The following is a 14,608-nucleotide window of genomic DNA, read 5'->3' on the forward strand; positions in this document are numbered from 1 at the left end:
TTTGTGGGGAGGTGAGGGCTAGAGGGATAGATTTTAAACTGAAAACTCAGTTCTTTTGCCATTCATTTGAAAAAACAGATTGGTAACCCAGCTTTTCACTCCTCCTGTGGTCTTTTGTTTTGAAAAACTGTTTGAATATGTAAACCAGACTGCTCGAAACGCATTATATTTTTATGACTGGGATGTTTGTATTGTTTCATATCTGTTATTAGACAAAATAATCATAAAGGGTGTTTTCTATGGACCTTTTTATATTCCAAAATTAAGTACAGATGGTAATTTCCAGCAGTTTTAAAAATTTGTCAATTATTTAATTTAGCATCACTTAAGCATCTGCACAGGGAGAAAGCTGAGATAGTACAGAAACTGAATAAGCATTGATTGCTCGTCTGAATTGCATCTTTAAAGTTTTTGCCTCAAATCTCTGATTTCACAGTTTATTTTTACCAAATTAGATTATCATATTTCATTATCAAGACTGTGAATGGGTGGAACTCTCTCAGATAGCCTACATTTCCCGTTAGAACAGCGCGGAAGACGCTCACTGATTGTTACTCAGAGGGAAATTCTCATGCCGGCTTCACCGAGAAGATTGCTTAAATAATGCATGGGCAAGAGTGAGGCAAGATGGAATTTATGGCCCAGACACTGAGTTCGGGCTTTTGTTCAGAGGAGAGATCACATAAGTGTGAGCTTATAACATCCACCAAAGCTCCAGGGAAAGGGTGTAACTGAGTGAACTTAGCGGCCACATGGTGCTGTCCACGTTATTTTCAAAACAAGCCTAGAAACAGTCCATTCAAGCCTCCGGTGTGGTTTGAAGGAGGGAGGAAGGGGAAACTGGAAATGTCAGTTGCAAACAGAATCCCCTGCCTGAAAATTCTGTGGGACAGACACAGTGCATGTCTTGCAGGGAGTGAGGTGGCCATAGGAGTGAGGGGCTGTTTGGGTGATGAGAGACAGCATGGCAGTCTTGTTAGGAAAGGATAAACCTTGACCAAACTGCAGCATTCCGTATGCTGTATCTTCCATCTTGTCCTAATTAGAGGAATATGTCTGCTGAATCCTAATCTCTTTAATTGTTGATAGAGCAGGCACGCGATTTGCTATAAATACACACGAGCATTCATTTCTGAAATAATGGCTGTTGCCAAATATATTAGACCAACAGGAGAGCTGGACTAGGGAAGGCTGTGCTGAATAGTTGAGTTTGGAGGTAATGGACCAGTTGAGAATCATTGCACAGCTGGGCCAGCAGCTGCACCCAGTGCTCTGTCGAATTCGGCCTCCAATTTCCTTGAACTTGTCCTTGTTTGCCAAAATGTTGAACGTAGCAAGAACTTGTTTCAAAGGAGCCCACCGCAAGTGAAAAAAACCCTTTCCAAGGGGTCTTTGTCAAGGTGTGTAGTCCATAGCCGCAGTGGTCAAATGAGGGATTGGTGAGGCAATGGGAAGTTTGAATAATCATAAAAATAAAAACCAAAGATAAAATTGTACAGTGAGGTAAGCTGGCAGAAGACCAGAGCACTTTAAAAGGCTGCAGTGGGTCATCACTGTCCTAACTAAATGACATATGGAAAAATCCCATAATAATATCCAGCAATAGTTATCTTGTTGTTAGGGAAAAATAAATAGGTCTGTGGCTGGAAGGCAGCCCAGTAATCTCCACGTCTTTTTTTTTTTTTCCCCAACAGTGTATTGTTCTGATATTCTTTGGGACTGGGTTAGGAGGAAGTGTCAGAGCCCTTTATATTAAGAAGCATCCTATGACAAGCCAGAAAGAGACTAACGAATTCCTTCCATTCCTTGGTCCTGGCTTGAGCAAGTATTTATTTAGCATGTGCTATATATCTAGCATGTACTAGATGCATACTCTGACCAATTAGATTGTAAATTCTTTGAGAGCAGGCTCTCTGATTTCTACTTGTCTGGTGTAAACCCCATCTCTTGACAGTCATTGCCCTTGATGTAATAATTGTACATACGTCTAACTCCTTGACTTTAAAGAGAGTAAATATCAAATCTCCTTTCTGTTAATGCTTTATTTTTCTGTTACAACACAGACAACTCTTCCCTCTTCAAATTTAAGGGCCAGTGACTGGAACACTTACAAGTTGGGTGATTTGGGACAAGCTGCTTAACCTTTGGGCAAGTCAGCTTCCTCATTTATGACATGAGGAAAGTCACATTTATCATGCAGGACTGCGAAAATTAAGAGGTGTGCCTAAATGCATAGGAGGTGCTTTCCTGCCCTCACAGGATATTTTAAGCAGGATAATGGACCATATGGACTGAGTGTGTGGTGGGGCATGGGGATGGGTGTAGAGAGGGGAGGAGGGTGTAGGAAAACTGGCTGGGAGAGTGTAAAAGAACCTTCCATGACCTGTGACAGGATAGTGCCAGTGGGAAGTCAGAGAAAAAGATGAACCTGAAATATACTTTAAAGGGAAAATTGACAGAATGTGGCAACTGATTATATTAAAGTAGGGTAAAGAGAAAGAAGGAAGATTATAAAGAAGAAATAGTCATGGTGCTGAAGGGGAAAAGATTATGGGTTTGTGATAATGGCAAGGTATCGTGTGTGTGTTCTCCAAAACTCAAAAAGCTAAAACAATATAGTCATTCAAGGACTTAAAAAAAAACTAAGAAAACATAAGAGAGAAGAGAAAATTGGAGTGCCTAGTTAACTTATGTAAATGGAAGGAAAAAAATCAATAATAAACCAATAATACCGAACTATTGCTGACAATAGAGTGAGAATTCAAAGGAATTGCTTAAAATGGCAAATCTATGTTTGGAGTTTTTCCCAGACAAGACCCACAATCATCAAATAATAAGGCTCTTCTGCAATCTTGGAACTTATTTAAGTTTTCCTGAGTCAAAAAAAAAAAAAAAAAAAAAAATGCCACTGAGGGGATACAAATAGTGTCAGGGTTGGGAAGAAAAAGAGCATGAGGAATGGAAATTCTCAAAATAGCTTGGTTTTAAAGAGGAGATGGGAGCCAAAAGATGGCTGGTTGACCTTTCAGAATTTAACCATTCATTGTGACTTGTCAGAAAGTTTGGCAACTGTTTTTCCTGAAATAACTTATTGTGATTTTTCAGGAAATTCAAGCAGGAATCAAGACTATGCCAAATCCCAGCAAATAGGTTGTAGTCCAAAAGTACCTTTTCAAATCCTTCATCAGAACACTACTGTAAACATCTTTGGGCTACTTTTCAAAAGTCTACCCAACTCATCCTACTGTGGAAATCATGTACATTTGCAGTTAAATATTAATAGAAAAAAGGCTTATGTTAATAATTAAAATATAACCGATATTCTAAGAATGGAAAATGTTTTGAATGCAAGTACTTGGGAAAATGCAGTTTGATTATAAGAAGGTATGGGCTGTGACTATTTTTAAATGTATCCATTTTCACTGACTGTAAGAGACTTCTTTAGTTTTGAAATGTAAGGATTTCCTTGTCTTCATTGCAGACATATCATGAATTTCATCTTTAATGATATCTGCTATGGCCTGGATTATTTTCACCAATTGAAAATGGAAAGTGAATGAGGATGAGAGATAAAGGAGAAAGAAAGAAACCTACGGTAGCTAGGGCAAATGTTCATAAACAAAGAGGAACAGCAGGTTTAAAGAATGAATGAGAAAGACATTACATGCAGGGGAATTTTTTTCTTTTTAAATTAGTTTTTATTGGCACATAGTTGTTTTAAAGTGTTGTGTTACAAAAAAAACTAAAGTGTTGTGTTAGTTTCTACTGTATTAAGGGAGTTTTGAACATTGAAAAGAAAACTATGCACAGCCCTCCAATACGGGTTCCTTATCTGCAGATTTGGAAGGCTAGTTCTACTTCATCATTGTATATAAAGTATTTAAAGCATCTGCGCATTTTGGAATCTGCAGAAGGTTGGGAGTGTCCTGGAACCAATCCCCCATGGATACTGAGGGATGATAGAATATAAAGATGTGCTTGTTGCTCTTGGTAAGAACTAAAGGCCAATACTGGGCCTAATAGCTTCTTGGATCAGCTGCTAGGGAGTGCTTTAAGACTCAAAGTTTCTTGAGTGGTGATACTGCTCACGTGACTGGTTGTTGCTGCTAAGTCGCTTCAGTCGTGTCCGACTCTGTGCGAGCCCATAGACGGCAGCCCACCAGGCTCTGCTGTTCCTGGGATTCTCCAGGCAAGAACACTGGAGTGGGTTGCGATTTCCAATGCGTGAAAGTGAAGTCGTTCGGTTGTGTCAGACTCTTTGTGACCCCATGGACTGCAGCCTACCAGGCTCCTCCGTCCATGGGATTTTCCAGGCAATAGTACTGCAGTGGGGTGCCATTGCATTACCATGTGACTGGTAGACCTGAGAAATCTAGGAACCTTTGGTCCCCTTGACTTTTCCCCTTTTAGCCCCCTCTTATCTCCACTTCCTTCCCTATTAATGTGGACACCATGACCTGTTATTTCAATACCTTCTTACCAGTGTTTTCATTTTTCCTGTTCATTCAGTCAATAAAGATCTATTGAGCAATTCCTATTTGTTAGGCATTATAGTATTGGATACTTAGACATGAACCTTTCTAGTACTGGGAAGTTAAAATCTTAACAGCTCACAGCTGGATACCAATGCTTAATCCAGTTGAGTGCTTTCTCCCGCCAACCATACTGCTAAGCACTGCCAGAGAAAATCACACCACTGTCCAGACGGTTGCTATGGTAAAGTTTTTACCTCCAATCTCAAATGGACCCCTCAGTATAGCTCAGGAATTCTTAGGGTTCCCTAATATGCTCCTGCCATCCTCCCCAACGCTGATGTGAAAATTCTACTTTCTCCCAATCTTTGACCAAACCACTTCCCTACCTCACACTCAGCAGACAGTGTCACCTCTTACTAAGCAAGATCTTAATTTCCTACCACCAAATCTTATTACCTACATAACCTGGAGTAAAGCCAATTGCTTTGAGGACAGTTCAGCATGGTGAAAGTGCAACATGACCCAGAAAGCCTTGGAAGACAATGAAGGTCTTTACTGAAAGGCTCTTAAGGAGTTAACCAAGATGAAGAGGAGAACTGATCTCAGAACACATAGCTAGATTTTCTCACAATTGTTTTTACCACTCTTTCCCCCGGAAGTCTGGCCCCTCATGGCAGCTGTCAGTTATTCTCTTCCTCTGTTCTCCCCAGCTTCACCCGAATTCACCTCATCTTCTTACTCCTTTCTGTCTTCTCTCATCCCTTCATGGGGGGCCAACTAGTCTCTGTGGTGTTGGTCGTTTTCCTCCCATCTCTCACCTCAGTCAGCACAAATCATAGAGAGTTCAGCAGACAAATTATCCTTTTATCCTTGTGTATTCTAATATATATTAATTAAAATTGCCCATTTGTATTCATATATCCTACCTTTCCTCAGGTTAGAAGAGAAGAGGTTTTCCTCTTCTCTTTCCTCCACATGTGTACAATTTCCTCTATTTCCTATATCTTCAAGATTTTCAGGTCTAAGGGATCTTTCTTAACAGAGTGTAGAGGGACTTTGGCCAGTCCCATCTTAAAAAAAAAATAGGACAAAACCTTTATCTTTGCCATATACTCTTTTATCTGTCCTCATCCCTTTCTCCCTCTTTATAGCCAAACTTCTTAAAAAGATTGTCTACATTTATTGGGTTCATTTCTTCCCTTCCTTAACGCTCCTGAACCCACTGTGATTTAAATTCTACTCCAACCACTTCATGGAAATCCCTCTAGGTAAAGCCATCCAGAGCCTACTTGTTCTGAATGTGAAGGAGATTCTCATTTCTTAATCTTTGTACTGCACTTGGCTTTGAAGAGCATCATCTTCTTTTTGAAAGAGAGCTTTCCGTTGGCTTCTTTGTGCTCTCCTATTTCTTGGTCTCTGTGGGCTTATCTTTCTTTATGTGCTATTAAATATAGGTGGTGTTTGGGATCGTTGTTCCTTTCTGACTCTGGAAGGAATAGGGAGGGGTTTCTATCCATTCACGAGCCTTCTGTTAGTGTTTGCATGCTCTTGACTTCCATGCTTGGGTTACACTAACCCTCAACTCAGGAAGCAAGATGGAGATTTGTGCTTAGAGATGCCCCCTCACTCAACTGGGATTTGACCCCATAATGGAGTGGTCAGGGGATGGGCCTCCTCCTTTCCCTGACCCACACCAATAATTTGCTGAATTGTTCTCTCCCCAAACACCTCCCGCAAACATGCCTTGCCACCACCATCAATTCTGTTGTATTGATCTCCTTTGGGGATGAAACATTAACTCTGAAATCATACTTTCTTCCCTACTCTACTGTTTATAGTGTAAACCTCATAGAATTTGTCCTTCAAATTAAGCCAAAGTTTTGGAACTCAAAAACCTTTTCTGTCCCCAAAATGGTTAGTAAAACAAAAACTGCTTTGACTTTCTGCTTTGGATTTAAAATTTTTTTAATTTAGACACTCAGTTGGCTTTTTTGTTTCCCTCAGGTCTTCCTGTGTCCTTGGGGAAACACTGACTGATTCTGAGGCAATTCAGCAAGGGAAGGGGGCAGACTGTCACAGCCGCAAAAAGATACATACTCTAATATTTTACAACTGTAAAGGAAAAGTTAAACAAGTTGATTTTACTTATAGCCTGAGGAATCATCCAAGAGAAAAGACTAGAACCTCAACACAGAGGTCCAAGAACATACCCCTTTGCTTTATCTCAACAGATTTCTCACCATCCACATGTACATATATTACTTTAAAACCAGAAATGATTGGAAAATTCTAACTTTTCGGCACTTTGTGAGTAAAATGGAATTATGACTGAGGATATAGCTATGTGTTGGGTCTTTATAATTGTAGTGAGAGAGGGAACTAAATCCATTGGCCTTTTCCAGTTTTGTCTTGATTAAATTGGCACAAACTAGGAGCCTGGTGGGCTGCCGTCTATGGGGCCGCACAGTGTCGGGCATGACTGAAGCGACTTAGCAGCAGCAGCAGCAATGTCCATCCCAGACAATCTATAAAGGTAAAGGGGATAACATTTAAGAAATCGTATTGAACCTTTAAGCTCTGACTACATTTGGGAAAGGTTTATGTGACATGGAATAACTTGGGTCAGAAAATTTTTTACATTTTTATTAAATATCTTTAAAGCCATTTTTGGTTGAAGAATCTAAAATATATTTGAACTTCATGAGCAGGAAGAAAGTGGAATATGTTTCATAAATTCATATCATGTCATACCTAAGTTAATCCAAATTTTAAGTGGCAATCAGTGACAGAGAAACTGGAGGGAGTGTGCCATGCTTCAGTGGTTGGGCTCTTGTCCTCCAGCTTGCAATTGGATTGTGAACAAATGAACAGATTATTGGGCCACCTAACAAAACAAGCATCCCGGGAATCAATCCCTGAAATAATAAAAGCATGAATTAAATATTCTTTGATCAATATTATTCACAAAACTCATATCCTTAATGATAGTACTTAACCAAAAGAAAGACCTGTGCTTCAAGTTTCATTTGCAATCTACAGAAAACTCTAAATTTCTTTTGACATCCCAGTGCTTCTGGAAAATATGAGTCTTGGATTTCACTTTGCAGAATTAGAGCAGACTGCCTAATAACACGCCTGCAGAGGGGAAGGAACCTTTGGGGTGGGGCTAGGAGTTGTGTGTGTAATTCTCCCCCATTAATTGTGCTCCTGCTTTCTTTAAAGGTGGCCACTTATAGAGAGATCCAAACCATGGAGGCAGTTATTAGTTTGAAGCTGACCCTTCCTGTTAGTTCTGAGGACTAAGTTTCTAGTTCCAGTTTCATCTTGACTAAGCGGGGTTCTAGTTTTCCTCTTCAAGAAGGGGAACACAGGAAGAGCTTTGAACTCTTACAAACAAAAGCAAAAAATATAAATTTTAAAAATCATTGGTGGTGAAAACTGTGAGTGTCTACTGAGCCTCATTTGGAGCCCTGCAGAAGGAAAGATTTTCCCAGAATATTCGTGTCAGGACAAATCTATCAGCACCCTCAGCTCTCTCTGCAGCCCAGTGGTGTGTTGAGCTACAAAGACAGGCAACTCCTCTCCAGTACTTACTGTTTCCAGCTAAATTTAGCAGGGTTGCAAAATGAGTCCTGTGGTCTTCAGACCACCCTATGAATGGGAGTTCTTCCAAAGACTTGAGCAATGCTATAATCATTCACAGGGCTTCCCTGGTGGCTCAGTGATAAAGAACCTGCCTACTGAAGCAGGGGATAGGAGATATAAGAGACATGAGTTTGAGCCCTGGGTTGGGAAGATCCTCTGGAGGAGGAAATGGCAACCCACTCCAGTATTCTTGCCTGGGAAATCCCATGGACAGAGGAGCCTGGCAGGCAAGAGTCCATGGGGTCACAAAGACATGACTTAGTGACTAAACAACAATAATAATTGTTCATATGTGTCATTCTGCCTTTAGACCCATGTTCCTCCATAGGAGTTTTTGATATTTGTTCAGAAATTGGACCGTAGCTGATTGGAGAAGCATTTCTCCAAATCCATACAACAGTTGAGAGCTGGTCCTAAGTTTGAATAAGAGAGCGGTCACATTATCAACCACAGTTCATAGCATAAAGCAAACATCTTTAATTATGTCATTTTTGAGCATAACAAGCATAGCATTCCTCAGCTAATTAGTATTAGCCAACTAACTTCTTTCAGCTGTGAGGAGAGGCTGTGGCATCTTTGTTCTTTGAGATGTTCCTCAGTCTTGGAGGGACTGGCCGTGGTTACCCCGTGTCTCTGTAAGCTGTTCCTTTGCTTGTTTCCATTCATCCATTAGCTCCTACTGTTTGGCAGGCCTTATTCTACGCTTATCTTTAGAGCAGTGGGTGAGACAGATTTGTGATGATGGTGAAGTGTTGACCTGGAAAAGCCTCTTCAAAAGGCACTTTTATTAACAAAGAACTCTATATCACCACGTTATATTGCCCTTAGCTTTTGTGGACAAGGAAATGTTTCTTCATCTGAGTCACATAGCATAGAGGGAAGCTGGAGGTTGGGATCCTTTGTTTGAAAAAATCCCAGAAATGTTTCTTCAACTTGAAGCTACACAAGGACACTTAAGTGACACGACCCAAGTCTCATTCTTGTTTCTCCTTCTTTAATATGAACAACAATTGAAGGAGCCTACGTGGAAGAGCTTCTCTCCAGAGAATGTTTTCTAAAAGCTCAACTATATTCTTTTGACGCAACTGAATATCGTGACTCCTGAGTCTTTGCACACTTAAAGAAAGGCTTGACTTCCTGGTCAAGTGTTTGCCAGAAGATGAACAGTACCGCAAGGAAAACCCCCTAATCAAGGGCCTGGCGTCTTGTATGTGCTTAATTAGGAGCTTGCACGTCAGAATCTGAAGCCAATCGAGTCTCTATCAGAAGCCAAAGGTTAGGTTGAAAAACAGAACTGGGTTTCCTCCCCTCCAAGCAAGCCTCTAGAACAGTTCATTTCCTTTTTGGTGAAGTATGAATGCTAATCCTCACCTCATGATGTTTTTAGAAACGTAAATAAGATAATGCAGGAAAGTTCTTCAGAAACAGTCACATTCTCTTCACATAGAAAGTTTATCATGAAAAAGAAGATGAGCTGGAAGCCTCGATAAATTCTTCTATATTGTGTTCTTGTTGAAAAGTGATGAGTTTAAAAATAAACACTAGTAGGTACTCTTTTGAACCCCTCAAAATCAACATATTGGAAACCTTTTTGTTAAAATTTCTTTCCCTGTGGCTAATTTTATACTTGCTTATGTTGACGAAAATAGCAGAAAGCAAAGGAAGTCCAAACTCTTGAACAAACTTAATGTTGGATTTTGTGTTGAAAATCATGAAAAATTGATTTCTAATGTTTAGATATCTTCACCCATCTTTACTAGGTGGCACAAGTGGTAGAGAACCAGCTGCCGATGCAGGAAACTTAAGAGATTCAGGTTTGATCCCTGGGTCAGTAAGAGCCCCTGGAAAAGGGCATGGCAACCCACTCCAGTATTCTTGCCTGGAGAATCACATGGACAGAGGCGCATGGCAGGCTACAGTCTATGGGGTTGCAAAGAGTCAGACACGACTGAAGCAACTTAGCACCCATGTTGTTGTGGGTGGAATATGGCGTTAGGGAATGTGTTGGAAACAATTTGCCTCAATCTTCAGGTTCTCAGTCCAGTCTCTAGGCTATTTGGCCCCTCACTGAACTTTGGTGATTTATATTAAGTTAAACCATACAAAATGGCTGATGTTCAACTACTTCTGATTTCCAAACATGGTAATTTCACATGTCCAGCCTAATATAATTTTATTGCTGTTACTGAATGGGCGCTCACTTGTTTATCCACTCAGTCTGACGTAGACATCTGGAGGGCAGAGGTTGTATCTGATACTTAAAGGGAAGTCTCAGCTCAGATAGTGTATGATATGAAGTGTACAAGTGAGTGTCTTTCCATGTGAGCTGCAGATGCCATCACTGATACCCTTTATGGAGATAATGCAGAGGAAATCATAGATGCTTAATAGTTGGGGATTCTCAAGGGTGAACTCTTCATTCCCAGGAGGGTTTTCAGCTCAAATTAAGAGGAGTCCCAGGAACTGCAGTGCCCTGGGTGTGCTGCATCACCTCAGGTCACCTCATTCCTCTCTCCACTTCCTTCCCGATGGCCTCACTTCCCTCTGCTGTTGTCACCACTGTGCAGTCACTGATGTTTTTGCCTGCAGCTTACTTAATTCAGCTGTATATTGTCACCCTGCTTATTTAACTTATATGCAGAGTACATCCTGAGAAATGCTGGGCTGGTTGAAGCATAAGCTGGAATCAAGATTGATAGGAGAAATATCAGTAACCTCAGATATGCAGATGACACCACCCTTATGTCAGAAAGCGAAGAGAAACTAAAGAGCCTCTTGATGAAAGTGAAAGAGGAGAGTGGAAAAAGCTGGCTTAAAACATTCAAAAAACTAAGATCATGGCATCCTGTCCCATCACTTCATGGCATATAGATGGGAAACAATGGGAACAGTGACAGACTTTATTTTCTTGGACTCCAAAATTGCTGCAGATGGTGACTGGAGCCATGAAATTAAAAGATACTTGCTCCTTGGAAGGAAAGCTACGACAAACCTAGATGGCATGTTAAAAAGCAGAGACATTACTTTGCCAACAAAAATCCATCTAGTCAAAGCTTTGATTTTCCAGTTGTCACGTATGGATATGAGAGTTGGACCGTAAAGAAAGTCGAGCACCGAACAATTGATGCTTTTAACCTGTGGTGTTGGAGAAGACTCTTGAGAGTCCCTTGGACTGCCAGGAGATCAAACCAGTCAATCCTAATGGAAACCAATCCTTAATATTCATTGGAAGGACTGATGTTGAAGCTCCAATATTTTGGCCATCTGATGCAAAGAATTGACTCATTGGAAAAGACCCTGATGCTGGGAAAGATTGAAGGCAGGAAGAGAAGGGGATGACAGAGGATGAGATGGTTGGATGGTATTACCAACTCGATGGAGATGAGTTTGAGCAAGCTCCAGGAGTTGGTAATGGACAGGGACCTGGTGATGGACAGCAAGCCTGGCGTGCTGCAGTCCATGGGGTTGCAAAGAGTCGGACACAACTCAGCCACTGAACTGAGCTACTTAATTAGAGGAATTTAGGGTATCTTCCTGCACTGCTTTTACAGACTTTTAAAAATCATATTCCATGGTATGATAACCCATAATAGGAATATAGTTCATATCATGACACTGTATGCTATAATCTTATTATATATTCTATATCTTATCTATATAGATATATCTGTATCATATACATATACTGCCAAACCAGTTTCCAGCTTTGAGAAGCTGTCCATCATGGTCCTTTTTGAAATGAGGGTCCAGTTAAACTTGTGAAGACTTTTGTGCCTCATGGGAGAGAAGAAAAAAACTGCCAGCTCAATCTTTAAGCTTTTTATCCGTCTTAGGCAGCTGTGTGGTCTGTATTGGTTTATGTCAGGATTTGTTTTCTTATTCCTGTTCTGGAGTGGCTACAGCCTAGCAAATGAGCCCCAAGATGGGGCTATGGCTTCAGTAACGAAATTCTGAAACCATATAATTAATTCTAGGTGGTAATGGCTCATTTCAGTTGCTATGGAATGTTTTAGAATAACCACAGATATCGCCAGCAATCTGCTGCTGCACGCATGGATACAGCTGGGTGAGGTTATTTCTCTTTATCCCTGTTTCTTATTCCTAAAATGACTTTACGGGTTTTATCTTCTCTATAAGCTGAGATTTAAGTTTATCAAAAATCCTATGGAAAGCCATCTAATTGAATGTAGCCTAGGGATTGTGCTAGCAGAATCAGCAGCTGGGAAATATTTAGGTTTTGATCAAAACTTTTGAAATGTTTTGAAAAGAGCTATAGCACCATCAACTCAATTTTAAAATTTGGTATAAAACTTGTATATCATTCAAATTAAGAAAAATTCTATTAGAATTAAGGAAAATATATATTACTTGCTGACTTAAGATTCAGGTAACCTACTTATATGTGACTTTACTAGTGGGTCACTGCTTTTAATTCACAGAGAATCACATATTTCCTAGGAGAAAAAAAGGGACAGTTACTGCTCTCTGTAGGGCTCCATCATGTTCAAACCAGCCTGAATGCTATCTGAAATCCTGCTAATCAGAAAGGAATGAGAGGCATGAATGAGACTTTCTTACTTCGATGACTTCTGAATGGATTCAGAATGTTGCTCAAAAGAGACCTGTGAATTCACCTGCCTTCCATTTCCCCTGATTTTTGAGGTGTCAAGGCTGTCAGCAGAGTGTTTGATGGGTATTTGCATCCTGTCTGCTGGTGAGAGAGCTGACTCAAGGGAGATATGGCAGTCATAGGAAATTTCTTTTCAGAACTTGGAGAAATGCCTCACAGAGTCCAGAGTTAGGTGGGGTGTAGTGGAGGGCAGGGCAAAATATCTAGGTGATTTATCCTTTCATACCCTTCACCCAATCATTTAATCCCTCTGCGCCTCTGGTTTCAGTTGTAAAATGGCAATGGTTTTCCCATTTCAAAGACCACAGAAATGGATATACATTTTGACAAAAGGAAGAAACTAACTGCTTTTTTTCACTGAAGGCAATTGTAACAGAGAGTTGCAACAAAATTTTGAAATAACCATATTACGGAAATTAGAAAATGGGCATCCAAGGCAGGTATTAAAACTAGGATAAATCCTTCAGATCCAAAAAGCTTTCATTGAGAAACTTCTGTATTCCAGACACTTTCCAGTTTACTCTTACATGGTTGCTTAATCCTCCCAATAGTGCCGGATGGCAATTGTTTATTGTTTTGTTCATGATTTTTATGAATAAAGGAGCTGAGACTCAGAGATGTTAATCAATTTGCTCTGCCTCACACAACTGGAAAGTAGCAAAACTCAGGTTCAAGTTTTCCAGTGTTGGGTCCAGCATCCTTCTCCTGTACATACCCTGTCTTTGATGTAGTATTAAAAGATAACAGAATTTCTCTATCTAAAATAAATCCCATTTCTGAGAAAAAAATAACTGAAATACCTGTATTTAGTTTCTAAATTGTATCTGCTTCCAAATTTGCTTCATTTTCTGCTGAAGGCAGCTATTCTTCAATGTGTAGATTATCATATTGTTTCAACCTTATTTCTATCAAATGCATTTGTTAATTGTTAAAGAGTTTTTACTGGTACTTTTAAACATCTGTCAACAAAACTCTTCAGGGACTTATGTGGACAATATTTTTATTCTTTTTTAAAATATGTGACTGCCTGACTTCTAGAGAGTAACCTTTGTTATGCTTATTTTAATAATTTACAACTTTTAGGTTAAGGAGTATTTCAAGCCAGCTGGATGGCCTTCTAGTTCTCAAGCCTTGGTTGCATATACTTACAATATATTATGTAATACTTAATGGGGGTTCTGCTGCAGTTATATTGTCCCCCACAAATTATTATATCACCAAACATGCCCTCCCGTTGCTATGAGTTAGATGTCACGTTTTTGAAATCTTGTCTGAGGGCATGAAGTACTAAGGCTGTTCTTGCTTTTCCTTCCAGCTTCACAAGCAGCAGTGATGTAAACCTTCTCACCCAGGCTCTCTTTGTCTAACAACAGTTCAGACTGACTGGAGCACATTTATTGAATGACCATTACTTGGGTGCATTAGTCAAATGCAATTGATTGTTCTAATACACCACCAGTGCAGGCGAGGTAATTGGGCTCTTTAATTGAAGATGCTACTTTAGAGGACAGAGTGTAAATCATTGAATACAAAGTCCAATAATTTTTTCACAGTAAATACAATGTGTCTATGATTGAATCCTCAGTGTAGCCAGACAGCAGAGAGATAGAGGACTGATAGTCATGAGAAGGCTTTGGGAGATTCCTCAGAACCCTAAGAATGATCCTGTTTTTCATCTTGTCTTGAAATAGTCTCATGTTTTCTGCTAGAACTTTGAATTCAGAGGGATGTTGCTATGTGTGTACATACAAGTATATTTAAAATTACATTTAAGATTACAAGTAAAATATGAGAGAATTTATTAGAGGATATTTAGGAAGCCAAGACATTTCCACTGTCATCCATTTGTTACAACCTT

General features: G+C 39.9%; 1 protein-coding gene across 3 annotated transcripts in view; it reads left to right on the top strand.

The window, feature by feature from the left end:
* RAPGEF4 (Rap guanine nucleotide exchange factor 4) overlaps positions 1 to 14,608 on the top strand; it is a 232,071-nt gene that overhangs the window by 36,723 nt on the left and 180,740 nt on the right. The window lies entirely within an intron of this gene.

The sequence above is a fragment of the Muntiacus reevesi genome, chromosome 3 (genome assembly GCF_963930625.1).
Source record: "Muntiacus reevesi chromosome 3, mMunRee1.1, whole genome shotgun sequence".
Classification (NCBI taxonomy): Eukaryota; Metazoa; Chordata; class Mammalia; order Artiodactyla; family Cervidae; genus Muntiacus; species Muntiacus reevesi.